Here is a 13,573-nt window from a genome sequence, read left to right as displayed (position 1 = left end):
TGCAATTGGTAAAAGTGTACTATCTTCTTGAACTGTATTGTTCTCAAGTATGTGTGTAAGAATGATTGACTTAGCATTTAGACTTTCAGAGTGAATGCGTGAATAAATAATCTTTTATTTAAATCCATGAAAATCTACTGTCAATTATTCAAAATTGACCACTATTTGGGGGTTGTGAAATACAAACACCATCTTTTCTAAAAACACACAGATTATGGACAGTAAGGGAAAGGGAACAAGGTTTTCGGTATCTCTCTCTCCTCTGTAACAGACTGCTATTATGAAGAAGATAGATCCACTTTTATGAATGTTCCACAAATATATGTGTCATTTTGGGGGCAGAAGAAAACATTACTGTTTTATGGAAGTTAATCAAGTGGACATGCTTGGATCTTGGATGTATGAGGGCATATAGCTGGGCTGCGCTTGAATTGCATGCTGTGCATCAGAGGGATGGATCAAACAAGAAGGAAAGAGCTTCATTCGTACAAAGCTTTGGTCAGACCACATCAGGAATATTACATTCAGTTTGGTTACTGCTCTGCAGGAAATATATATTGACTTGGAGTGGGTACAGTGCAGATTCATCACGACTTAAAGGGTTAAATTCCAAGGACAGGTTGCATAAACATGATTTTTATTCTAAAGAATAAAATCAGACAATGGAGTTTACGTTTCAGGCTGATGGAGTTTACGTTTCAGAATGGGAAATGTTAGAAATGTAATAGGTTTTAAGCAAGTGAAGGGGAGGTGGAAAAAGAACAAAAAGTGAAGGTCTACGATGGGGTGGAAGGCAGGCAAGACTAAACTACTAAAGAGTTGGTGGTGCAGGCTGACAGGAATGGTAATGAAACAAGTAGAGAACAAAAGGTGTGTCTAGAGGAGGTGTGAATGGCAGAATAGTGAACAGCTGCTGTTTGAAAGCAAAGTCAAAGGAAATATGAGAATAAAACAGAAACTTAGAAAGAGAAAGGAAACAAAATGGGGCCAGAGATTACGGTATGAAATTGCTGAACTCAATGAGTCCAGCAGGCTGTAGAAAACCAAATCAAAAGACGAATGTGCTGTCAAGAGTATAGATACTGGCTAATGCAATGTATGATTTCCTGTTGGATTTTAAGAAGTCATACAAGGAAGTGCCCTAGAGAAGACTTGTAAGAATTGATGTATGCAATACCCAAGGGCGTGTAGCTGAAAAGCTTTCTGTTCTCTATTTCATTATTTTCCATCCTTTAGCATCATTCCTGCTTACAACAGTGGTTGGTAAATTATGAATATTTCTATTGTTTCTGTTTATGACAATGACATAGTCTTAACCCATGGCAATGAGAATTTTCCTCGACCTGCTTGACAGTCTTGGAAGCAAAGTTACAGAAACTTGTGTTAAGATTATAAATGACTTTATTCCCCTGGAAAAACATTGTGGAAATCCTGTTGCATGCTTCTTTAAGATTCAGAAATATTCAGAATATTACCATGAAATAAAATTTGATGTTGTAATTGCTGAAATAAGTATAGCAAACTCTAGAGGCTTGTTACTTGGCTTGGTCCATTTTTTTCTGGCTGTTTTGTTGGAATTAAAGCAGTCATGAAACAATCCAGTGCAAATAAAATTAACTTCTTCGGCATTTGGGCAAAGTTAACAAGACCATTTAATTAGTTGTCTAATTCTGAAGGAGCCATATGATTTTTAAAAAGTTTTCAATGGTTATAGTTATGAATGTTATTTGACAGTTTTTCAGTTAACTTTTTTTTAACAATTATGCACATGAAAATTATGATTTTGGTTCATCTTGAGGGTATGTGTCGTGCCAAATCTGTTTTGATGATGAGTCTGTTGCCATTGACCCAGACTGTGCATCAACAGAGAAGTGGTGGAACAAGGATCAGGATGGTGGGTGAGAAAGCACACAGCTGCTGCATCTCCCTGTTGGCATAGATCCAAATTAGCAGACTCGGAGAAGGAGATTTATAGAGTCTCCTGAATTATATTTAAAAGCCAAAGATGATAAAAAGCTTTGATAAGCACATTTCCTCTTTGTAATATACTTACTAGTGAACAGATTACATCACTAGGAGAGACAGTCTTTGGAGCCATTTGCCAAAATGTACACATGTTTAAATAAAATCTTAGTTTAACATTGATTTCGGCTTTCTAAAGATTTTTAGTATTACTGAAAAAGTGACTACATTTTTGTCTTCATGCAACTTTACATTTTATTTCTGATTTCTTGGTTTTTTTTTTCTCTTTTTATGACACCTTAAAGAAACACTCAATTTTTCTGTTGTTTCTTTGCATCAATAACAACTGAAAATGAAATAACTTTTCAAGAGCTTTGAAGCTCTCCCCATTTTGTCAACTGATTGCAACTGCTACATTCATGATGGATTCTCCCATTGCTTCGATAAATGAGTGTTCGGCAAGGAGAGTGATGGTTCACTGTCTAGGTTGGTGTCATCTCACATGTGAGAACTCTCTGGTGCAATTATGCAGCCTTGTTTGGTGCCATTGGTGACACGATGAAGGTGTGCTTGCTTGTTTTATAGGGACCTGACTCTCTTCTCAAATGTTGAGATTACTGGAAGACAGATTCTCCATTTGGATCTGACCAGGGTTGTTTTATTTCCCATGTTGTGGTGTCCAACTTCCTGGTTTTGAGATTTGGTTTTCAGAATGTTTTATATCTGAGTGTGGGACATCTGTGGTGTGGGTTCCTGTGCTCTGTTGGCTGTAAAATACCGCCTTTGGTGTGCGTGAATCTTCCATGGGACCACATGGCTAACCCAGCGAAGCTGAAATCTGGTGAAGATGCTCTTAATTCCAGATATGCATTACCTTGCAAAAACTTTGGTGTTTGACATTTGCCTTGCCGCTTGATGTTGCAGATAGGTCTTTAGCAGTGAAGGTGGAATATATCTAATTGCTTAATGCAATGCCATTGGTTGACCATGCCAACAGCTATGGGGAAGTGATGTGACAACCACTGACTGATAGAATTTGTCTCAAAACAAAAATCAAAGTCCATGCACTCTTCAAAGTCTGAGAGTGAGGCTGCTGACTGCTGAGCCAGACGATGGACAATTTCAGTCTCCAACATGCTGTTGTAGAGAATACTCTCAGGATAGCAGAACCTCTGAACTGAGCTGAGGGATGTATTGTTGATTATGACTATGGAGGCTTGGAGTATGTGACCAGGAGCAGGTTAGTACAAGATCTCTATCTTCTTCAGACTTACTGTGAGGCTGAAGCATTCTGAGGCTTGAACAAAGCAGTCACTAAGTTGGATGTCCTCCATAGTGTATGTGCTACAAGAACACAGTTATCAGCAAACAAGAGTTCACTTAGTAGCTGTTCTCTGATCTTTGTGTGAGGCTTGAGCCTTTGCAGTTTGGAGAAGTTGCTGTCGATCCTGAACTGAATGTGTACTTCTATGCCAAGATCTTTAAATGCACACAAGAGTATGGCCAAAAAGTAGATTATGAACAGAACTAGAGTGATTATACCACCTTGCTTAGTGCCATTGGTGACAGGAAAGACATCTGATGAGATACCTTTCTGCATCACACTGGTCATCGAGCCATCATGGACTGAGCAGATGACTCTGATCATCTTTTCAGGGCAGCCATACTTGTATAACACCTTCCTGCCCCTCACAGTTTACTGTATTGAAGGTCTTGGTCAGGTCAGCAAATACCATGAAGAGGTCCTTGTTCTGTTTGTGGGGCTTTTCTTGAATTTGATGCATTGCAAAGATCATGTTGACCGTTTCTTGTCCAGCACAAAAGCCACACTGTGAATCTAGGTGTACATAGTCTGTCAGATGAATGACAATCCTGTTGAGAATAGCCCTTGCAAGAATTTTTCCAGCTGTAGATAAAAGTGAAATACCATCCTGATTGCCATAGTTGGACTTGCTTCTCTTCACAGGGAAGGTACAAGCTAGTTATGGAAGCACCCTTGTAACCCTGGGGTACAATGCCCTGGTTCCAGATTAAACAGAAGAGGCAAGTAAGTTTCCTAACCATGTGAGCTCGTCCATACTTGAATACTTCAGGTATACCATCGACTCCCGGCGACTTGCCCATAGATGTTTGCTTTATGGCCTGGGTGATTTTGGCTTGAGATGGTTTATGGGCAAGCTCGTCCAGAATGCATTGCTGTGAAAGTGATTCAGTAGTGCCTTTGCACATTGTGGATTCTTGGTTCAGGATATTGTTATGTGCCCTGCCCAGCAAGAGAAAATCTCATGCTTGTTCGTTAGAAGCTGATTCCTATCATTTGAGAGTATGGGTGTTGTGCTGCTGGTTTTGGGGCCATAGACCGATCAGAGCTCTTCATGTAGAACCTTCAGCTTGTGCTTATTGACAGCTCCCTGAGGCTCTACAACCTTGTTCTCCCACCATTGGTTCTTCACATTGTGAAGATAAGTTAGGTCAACAGAAAAAAAAACTTGAAATAACTGACAATTCAGCTACTGCACCTTAGATTTATATTAAGCCTTCTATGCAGAAAAATACTCGCAGGCGCTTCACAAATGTGTAATCAAATATGAATCACTACTTGGCCAAAAAAAATCCGTGTGGGTGACTAAAAGCTTGATCAAAGAAGTGGCCTTAAAGGAACAGAGGGAGATGGTGAGTCAAAGTGGTTTATGCAGCAAATTGCAGAGTTTTAGGAGCCTGGACAACTGGTGAAACTTTGGGCTGCACAAGAGGTCATAGAATTGGAGAAACAAAAGATTTCTCGGAGGGTTGCATGGCAGAAGCGATTACAGAAATAGGGTGAGGTGAGACCATGAAGGGATTTAAGCTGCAAATTTTAAATTTGAGGCACTGGGGGGACCAGGAACCAATGTCGACTAACAGGCACCGTGCAGATGGGTAAGTGGGACTTATTGCAAGGTAGGAGAATTGAGGGTGAGCTGAAATCTTTAATTACCTAATTAATGAGCAGAACTTGTTCCCTTTTCAGTCTGTATGCTTTTTTGACACTATTGGCGCACTCCCAGCTTTTGGAGCTCAATTCTTCAAATTTACCCTGATGTTAACCTTAAGTGAGGATTAGATTTCTCAATAAAACTTAAAGAAAATGCAAGAGAATGAACTCTACGCTTAAAACAGTCTTGAAATTCTCTCATTTAATCTGTATATGAAGAGTCTGCTGTGTGACACAAAATGTTTATTTTGTTGCTTTGCCTTTTGGTTAAAATTATGATTAAGATATTACACTCAGTGTGAAGTTCATATTCCTGACTCATGCACCCCAGCATTGATGGCCATGTCTTCAACTGTCCAGGACCTAATCTCTGGAGTTTTCATCATTAAACCTGTCTGCCTCTCCGCCTCTCTTTGAGCAGCTCCTTTAAAATCCACCTCTTCAAGCAAGGTTTTTGCTTTCCCACCCTAATGTCATTCTCTTCAGCTCAGTGTCAATTTTTATTTGTCTGATTACGCTGTGGTAAAACACCTTGGGCAGCTTTATTATATTAAAAATGCTCTATTAATGCAAGTTGTTCTCATTTTGGAAACAGCCATACTGGTGTAAAAATAATGAGCCACAATTTTGCAGTCCCAATAAAACCGGGACAGTAGCAACGTGGATACAAAATTGGCTGAAAAATAGGAGTTAGAGAGTAATAGCCAATGGATATTTTTCAGGCTGTAGGAAGATTTGTAGTGGAGTTCCCCAGGGGTCAGTATTGGGACCCTTGCTTTTGCTGATATATATTAATGACCTAGATCTTGGTGTGCAGGGGACAATTTCAAAGTTTGCGGATGATACAAAATTTGAGAGTGTTGTGAACTGTGAGGATGACGGTGTGGAACTTCAAGAGGACATCGACAGGTTGGTGGAGTGGGCAAATAGGTGGCAGATGAAATTCAGTGCGAAGTGTGAGGTGATGTATTTTGGTCGGAAGAACATTGACGGACAATATAAAATTAGGGGTGAAATTTTGAAGGGGGTGCAGGAGCAGAAAGACTTGGGTGTATATGTGCATAGATCATTGAAGGTGGCAGGACAGGTGGAGCGCAGTTAATAAAGCATATATTATCCTGGGCACTATTAATAGGGGCATAGAATACAAGAGCAGGGAGGTTATGCTGAATTTATATAAGATACTAGTTCGACCTCAGCTGGAATATTGTGTACAGTTCTGGACACTATTATAGGAAGTATGTGAACACATTGCAGGGAGTGCAGAAAAAGTTTACAAGAATGGTTCCAGGGATGAGAAACTTCAGCTATGAGGATAGATTGGAGAGGCTGGGACTGTTCTCCTTGGAGAGAAGAAGGCTGAGAGGAGATTTGATAAAGATGCTCAAAATAATGAGGGGTCTGGACAGAGTAGACAGGGAGAAGCTGTTCCCACTTGTAAAAGGATCAAGAACAAGAGGGCATAGATTTAAAGTGATTTGCAAAAGAGGCAAGTGTGATGTGAGAAAAAACTTTTTTACACAACGAGTTGTTTGTGTCTGGAATGCACTGCCTGGAAGTGTGGTGGAGGCAGATTCAGTCGAGGCATTCAAGAGGGCATTAGATGATTATTTGGATAGAAACAATGTGCAAGGAAACGGGGAAAAGGCAGAGCAATGGCACTAGGTCATGATGCTCATTTGGAGAGCCGGTGCAGATGTGATGGGCTGAATAGCCTCCTCCAGTCCCGTTAAGATTCATTGATTCTGTGTCTCGATGCATTCATGACATCGTTGCAACTGTGAAAGGTGGGCTCACGTTGAATTTTGCAATGGGATTCTGTTTCTCTTCTCCCTTTTCACCTGCATCTCCAGCAAGTCGGATAGTGGCAGAAAAGTGGATTAACTTTTCACAGTGCCATATATGGACAACCAGTGAGTTGGAGGCCCTGCTGCAGGAGATGCACAAGAAGAGAAACTTTCAGTAAACTTGGCAATGAAAGCAGAAGCACCAGATTTGTTGGGTGAGGTCACCAACTGAGTCAATGCTGTCATACAGATCCTGGATGTATAACTGCAAATAAGGGTGAAGTTTTCTGATATCAGGAAAGGAAAGATTGGTATTCTCACTTTTAAACACATTTCTTGTGGGGTTTATTAAGCCTGGGCCAAATTTAAACTGCAAGCGAAAATATCATTTGAAGTACCGTGTACCTTGTTTCCTTTATTGTGCCTAAGTTGCTTTCTTGGTACATTTTTTTCTTTAAAGTGGAGATGGCTTCTGAACATGCTGAGGAATCCAGATTGTGATACACCTTTGCTGGGGAAATTAAGTGGGATCAGTAATCGTGGTTGCAGAGCAAAAGGTTTGTTCTCATAAGAGCCATCTCTACAGTCATTCTTCTTCATATAATGTAGGCATCATGAATTGCCACAAAATGGAGCCATTGTGGCTACTTTCTGGATGAACATGTAACTTGCCTGTAGGTTGTTGTATCTGTGACAAGCTGCATTTGAATATAAATTGAATGTAAAATGTTTCTATTATGAGGTCCAGGGGCTAATATAAAAATATTGCTGCCCACATTAGTACCAAGTTTTACCCTTTGCAGGCAAGGAACTCTGCCATTTGTTGAAAGTTGTGTTATCTGTCCAGCTTTGATGTCCATTCCACATTATAATTTTTTTTTTCATATATTTGTAGGATGTGGCCGTCCTTGGCAAGACCAACATTTATTGCTCCTTCCTACTTTTGCTTGAGAATGTGGCGGTGAGCTGCTTTCTTGAACTGCTGCAGTCCATGTGGTGTAGGTACACCCACAGTGCCGTTAGGAAAGGAGTTCCAGGACGTTGACCCAGCGACAGTGTAGGAATGATTTATTTCCAAGTCAAGATAATGTGCAAATTGTAGGTGGTGGTGTTCTTTCTTCTTTGTGGAAGAGTTCATGGGTTTGGAAGGTGCTGTCAAAAAGGCGTTTGGAAGGTGCTGTCAAAGGAGCCTTTGTGAGTTGCTGCTGTGCATCTTGTTGATGGTACATGCTGTGGCCGTTGTGTGCCAGTGTTAGAGGCAGTGAATGTTCATCGTGGTGGATGGGGTACCAATCAAGCAGGCTCCTTAGTCCTGGATGGTGTCGAGCTTCTTGATTGTTTTTGGAGCTGCACTCACCCAGGCAAGTGGCGAGTTTTCCACCGCACTCCTGACACATGCTTTGTGGATGTGGATAGGCTTTGGGGAGTCAGGAGGTGAATAACTCACTGTGAAATTCCCAGCCTCTGACTTGCTCTTGTAGCTGCAGCATATATGTGGCTGATTAAGTTTCTGGTCAACAGTAGCCCAAGGATGTTGATGGTGCGGAATTCAGTGATGGTGATGCCGTCGAACCACAGATGAAGATGTTTAGATTCTCTCTTGTTGGACATGGTTATTGCCTGTGTTATGATGTGGCAGGTGGTATTTGCCAGACTGACCAAATCCACAAGGGAAACTTGGCCACGCTATCAAAACGGTTTTGCAATTTGTATTTATTACAAGATTTGTGCTCTGAATTCAGAAGTAATGGGTTCACCAACACCTTTAGAATTTTTAAAACATAAATTAAAACATTTATTAACAAAAGAAAAGAATAAAACACATACACAAGATTACCATTACACAGTTACTTAATATTATAACAATTCCCAAAATTTCCTAATTAACCAGACTCCCAACTACATACCCTGTTTAAAGCAACAGTCCAAAACAGATTTTAAATTTATGGAGACAATCCAGCAAGGTTACCACAAACACCCACACGACAGTGGAATTCCAAAGGCTTTTAACACGACTTTGATTACTGGAACAGCAGACTTCTGCAAAGTGGCTAGAGGTTTTTTCCCCCAAGTCAGTTTCTGAAAGTTGTACCTTTTCAGATCTCTCACAGCCACACACCCTCATGCAGCCTTCTATTGCTCTTTAAATATATTTCTCCTCCCTTGATTTGTAAATCTCATTGTTTTCCCATGCCTTTGAAGTTTAGTTTTCCCACAATCTGAAAATCACTATAGTCAGCACTTTTGGGAAAAATCAAAGTAACAACCTTGCCCTATTTATCTTGCCAGTTGTAAAAGCCTTATTATGTCTCTTTGAAAACCAAACATCTCTCCATTTATCTTAAAATGCAAATTTCATTCTTGTCCTATTTGCTGACTTTATCTTAGCTCGTCCATTTGTATTTCAAATGCCTTTTTACACTTAACTCTTTTGATAATTTAAAACATGCAGTCTTTCTGTCTCTAATTCAATTAAATCAGCTGTACGCAGAACCCCACACACACATATAAGCCTACTTTACAATATCCCACAATAACATTATGAAAAATATGATAGTTTTGTGACACCTGGCACCTGTCTGGTGTGAATGTTATTTGCAGCGCTTCAGCCCAATCTGAATGTTGTCCAAGTCACAGACTGGGGGCACAGACTGTTTCAGTATCTGTTATGAGTTATGAATAGGACTGAACATTGCACAACTATCAACAAACATGCCCACTTCTGAGCATATGTTTGAGGGAAGGTCATTAATCAGACACTGCCCTGAGGAACTCCTGCAGCAATATCCTGGGATTGAGATGAGTTGCTCCAGGAACTACGACTATCTTTTTTGTGCTAGGTTTGACTCCAGCTCAGTTTCCTGGTCAGCCATTCTACAGAAGACAGCAATAAACGACCGCAGTACTTTTTAAGCATAAACATGGACTAATCCAATGGAAGTCCATGGTTGCCAATGCCCTCTTAGGGCATGGTATGAAGGAGGAGAATGATTCCAGCCAGTGAAAAGACTCCACCACCACCACACACACACACACACAGACGCACACCCAACCCTCGTTGATTCCCAGTGATTTCAATTTTACTAGGGCTGCTTAATGCCACGTTTGGTCAGATGCTGCAGTGATGTCAAAGGCAGACACTCTTGCCTCCCTTTTTGAGTTCATCTCTTTTGTCCATTTATGGACTAAGGCTGTAATGAGGTCAAGAGCCAAGTGGCCCTGGCGAAACTGAGCATCTGTGAGTAGGTTATTGCTGCTTAAGTGCCACATGATAGCACTATTGATAACACCATCCGTCACTATGCTGATGATTGAGAGTAGACTGATGGGCAGTAATTGGCTGTGTTAGATTGATCCTACTTTTTATGGATAGGACATAACTGGGCTATTTTCCACATTGTCAGGTAGATGCCAGTATTGTAGTTATGCTGGAACAGCTTGGCTAGGAGTTCTGGAGCACAAGTCTTCAAACTATATTTGGGATGTAATCAGCTCCATAGTTTATATTGTGTCTATTACACTCAACCATTTCTTGCTATCGCGTAGAGTGAATCGTATTGGCTGAAGATTGGCATCTGTGACACTGGGAACATCGGAACAAAGCCGGGATGGATCATCCATTGCCACTTCTGGCTAGAGATGGTTGTAAATGCTTCAGCCTTGTATTTTACACTGATTTGCTGGGCTCTGTCATCAGGTCATGATGGGGGATGTTCTTTGAGCTTCCTTCTTCCATTAGTTGTTTAATTGTCCATCACCATTCACAACTGTTTGGCTACAATGTAGATCTTTCATCTGATTTGTCGATTATGGGATTGCTTCATTCTGCCTATTGCTTAGTATGTTTGCAATTCTGTGTTGTACCTTCGTTAGGTTGGTACCTCTTTTTAAGGTTTGCCTGGTGCTACTCATGGCATGTGCTCCTACACTACACACTTATCTAGGGTTCATCCTCTGATTTGATGGTAATGGTAGAGTGAGGAATATGCCGGGCCATGAGACTGTGGCTTGAATACATTTCTGCTGTTGCTGATGACCTACAGCACCTCATGGATGCCCAATTTTGAGCTGCTAGATCTGTTCTGAATATATCCGATTTAGCATGGTGATAGTGCTGTGGAATACCATGGAGGATGTCTTCACTATGAAGACAGGAATCTGTCTTCACAAGCATGATGTAGTGGTCACTCATAGAAATACTGTCATGGACAGCATCTGCGACAGGCGGATTGGTGAGGACAAAGTCGAGTAGGTTTCTCCCCTTTTGTTGGTCCTCTTGCCATCTGCTACCCCAATGACAGATATATCCTTCAAAACCCAGCCAGCTCTGTCAATTATGGTGCTGGTGAGCTACTCTTTGCGATGGATGTTAAAGTTCCACACAGAATGCCTTTGGTGTCCTTACCAGTGCCTCTTCCAAATGGTGGTCAAGGTGGAGAAGTACTATTCATTAGCTGAGGCAGGATAGTAGGTGGTTATCAGTAGGAGGTTTTCTTGCCTATGTTTGATGTCAGACCATGAGACTTCAGGGGCACTGGAAACAATGTTGAGGATTCTCAGGGTCACTCCCTGGATCATTGTGCTGCCACCTCTGGTGGATTTGTCCTACCGGTGAGACACGACATGCCTAGGGTTGGTGATGAAAGAGTCTGGAACATTGCATGTATGCTATAATTTGGTGAGCATGGCTATGTCAGGCTGTTGCATGACGTTTCTATGGGGCAGCTCTCCCGATTTTGACACAAATCCCTAGATGTTAGTGAGAAGGACTATGCAAAGTTAGCTGAGCAGCGTGTGCCCTGGCCAATGCCTGGTGGTCTGTTCTTTTTATTCTGAACTTACCTGTAGTGGTTTGACCCACTTGAGTGGCTTGCTCGGTTATTTTGGAGGGAAGTTAAAAATCAACTGCATTACATATAGGCCAGACTAGTTAAGGATGACAGATTTCCTCCCAAGTGGACATCAATGAACCAGGTCGGTTTTAAAGATAGGCTGATAGTTTCATAGTCACTAATACCGAGGCTAGATTATTCAAGATTTGCTTAATTTTTCCAGCTGCCGTGGTGGAATTTGAGCTCCTGTCTTTGGAGTGTTATTGCAGACCTCTGGATTACAAGCTACTGCCCCTGCTGATGAAATTATGAAAGTGTTTTGTTTTGTAAACATTGCAACTTTCTCTTGATTTTCAGATGGTGTATTGCAGGTTACCTAATGTGGTGTATCTTCTGGGGTTGCTTGGAAGGAATGGCAGGCTTGAAAACTTTACACTGTGATTAACTTCACTTCTACACCAAGAGCTGTTTCTGATCCATATGAATTATGCAGACCACTATGGAGCAACTGAAAAAATGTTGTAGTGTCCTATCTTGTGAACTGAAGGAGGCAAAGTCAGTTCTCTGAAATGTCCAGACACGTGAAGAGGTTTATAAGTAACAGGCCCTTTGATAGTTTGGATGTGGATAAAGTACCTCTGGAGTCATTGCATCTGCAATTATTTGTCAATCATAAAGTCGCCTTCATCTTAGTTATAGTGTTTTTGGAATCCTTAAAGGAATACTCATCCTGATGGTGCAACATCAGCAGGGGGTTGGGGAGGGGCATGCAAATTGGAGAACACGCAGCAAAACCAAGTGATGTACATTGCAAAATGTGACATAGTTCATACAGTATTGCTTGCAAAAGCAGCTGATACATAAAGAGGCCCTAAGTTTTAAAATAGTAGAGATGATCCAATGTTTCAACTTTGAAGAGGTTTTTCTATGTAGCGAAAACAGATACAAAGTATTGTGCTGGCAAACTTCCTTCACTACTGAACAGGTAGCAATTTATCCAAATTTGTTCCTGAGTTACAGTGCTATGGTTTAAAACATTATGATATTAATGTTAAAAAAACCCCAATCAGAGCACTACCTACTGTCACAGTAAATATGAACATTTTTCATAATGGCATTTTTACTCGCACCAAGTTGATATAGGAAGTTTGCAATGAATTTTGAAATGAATTGTTGTAACCCACCTGTTTTTAATGTACGATAAATGCTTCATTAATAAGGCTGCTAACTTCTGATCCACTTTGTTTGTCCCTGTTATTCTTCCCATAGCATGCCTTTTAAGATTATCTTACTTAGTAACAAGAGTTGGCTCTAATTAAAGCCCATTATTTCCTTTTGAAGGAAAAATGTGATAGGATCAACTCTTGTTTCCATGGAATCATACATCTAGTCCTACTCCCTTGCCTTTTCCATAAAGCCTTGGAAAAATTTTTGCTTCAGATAATTATCCAGTTCTCTTTTGAAAGCCACGATTGAACCTGCCTTGACCACTCGGTGTGTAAAAATATTTTCCTTTATGGTGCTTTTGGTTCTTCTGTCAATCTGTAGTTCTTGACCCTTCCACCATTGGGAACATTTTCTTCCTATCTACTCTTTCCAGACCATCATGATTTTGAATGCTGTCATCAAATCTCCTTTCAACCTTCTTTTCGCCAAGGAGAACAACCCCAACTTTGCTAATTTATCCTTGTAATTGAAGTGTCTCAGCCCTGAAACCATTCTTGTAAATCTTTTCTACATCCCCTCCAATGCCTTCATATCCTTACTAAAATGTGGTGTTCAGAATTGGACACTACTCCAATTGAAGTCAAACCAATGTTTTATAAAGTTTCACCACAGCTTGCTTGCTTTTGTACTCTGCCTCTATTAAATTCCCTTTTATGTTGGCTGCCAGCCTATTCTCTTTCTTTGCCTTTCTGATTTTTTTTTTACTTCCCCTTTGAACTTTCTATATTCAGGCTGTTCCTCAGTTGTATTATCAACCTGGCATCCATCATACACACCTTTCTTCTGCTTCA

The 13,573-nt window shown here is 40.7% G+C and overlaps 1 protein-coding gene across 2 annotated transcripts in view; it reads left to right on the top strand.

The window, feature by feature from the left end:
• mib1 (MIB E3 ubiquitin protein ligase 1) overlaps positions 1 to 13,573 on the top strand; it is a 183,633-nt gene that overhangs the window by 155,676 nt on the left and 14,384 nt on the right. The window lies entirely within an intron of this gene.

The sequence above is a fragment of the Carcharodon carcharias genome, chromosome 6 (assembly GCF_017639515.1).
Source record: "Carcharodon carcharias isolate sCarCar2 chromosome 6, sCarCar2.pri, whole genome shotgun sequence".
NCBI lineage: Eukaryota > Metazoa > Chordata > Chondrichthyes > Lamniformes > Lamnidae > Carcharodon > Carcharodon carcharias.
The sequence above is the reverse complement of the archived record's forward strand: the minus strand, read 5'-3'. Positions and strand labels throughout refer to the sequence as shown.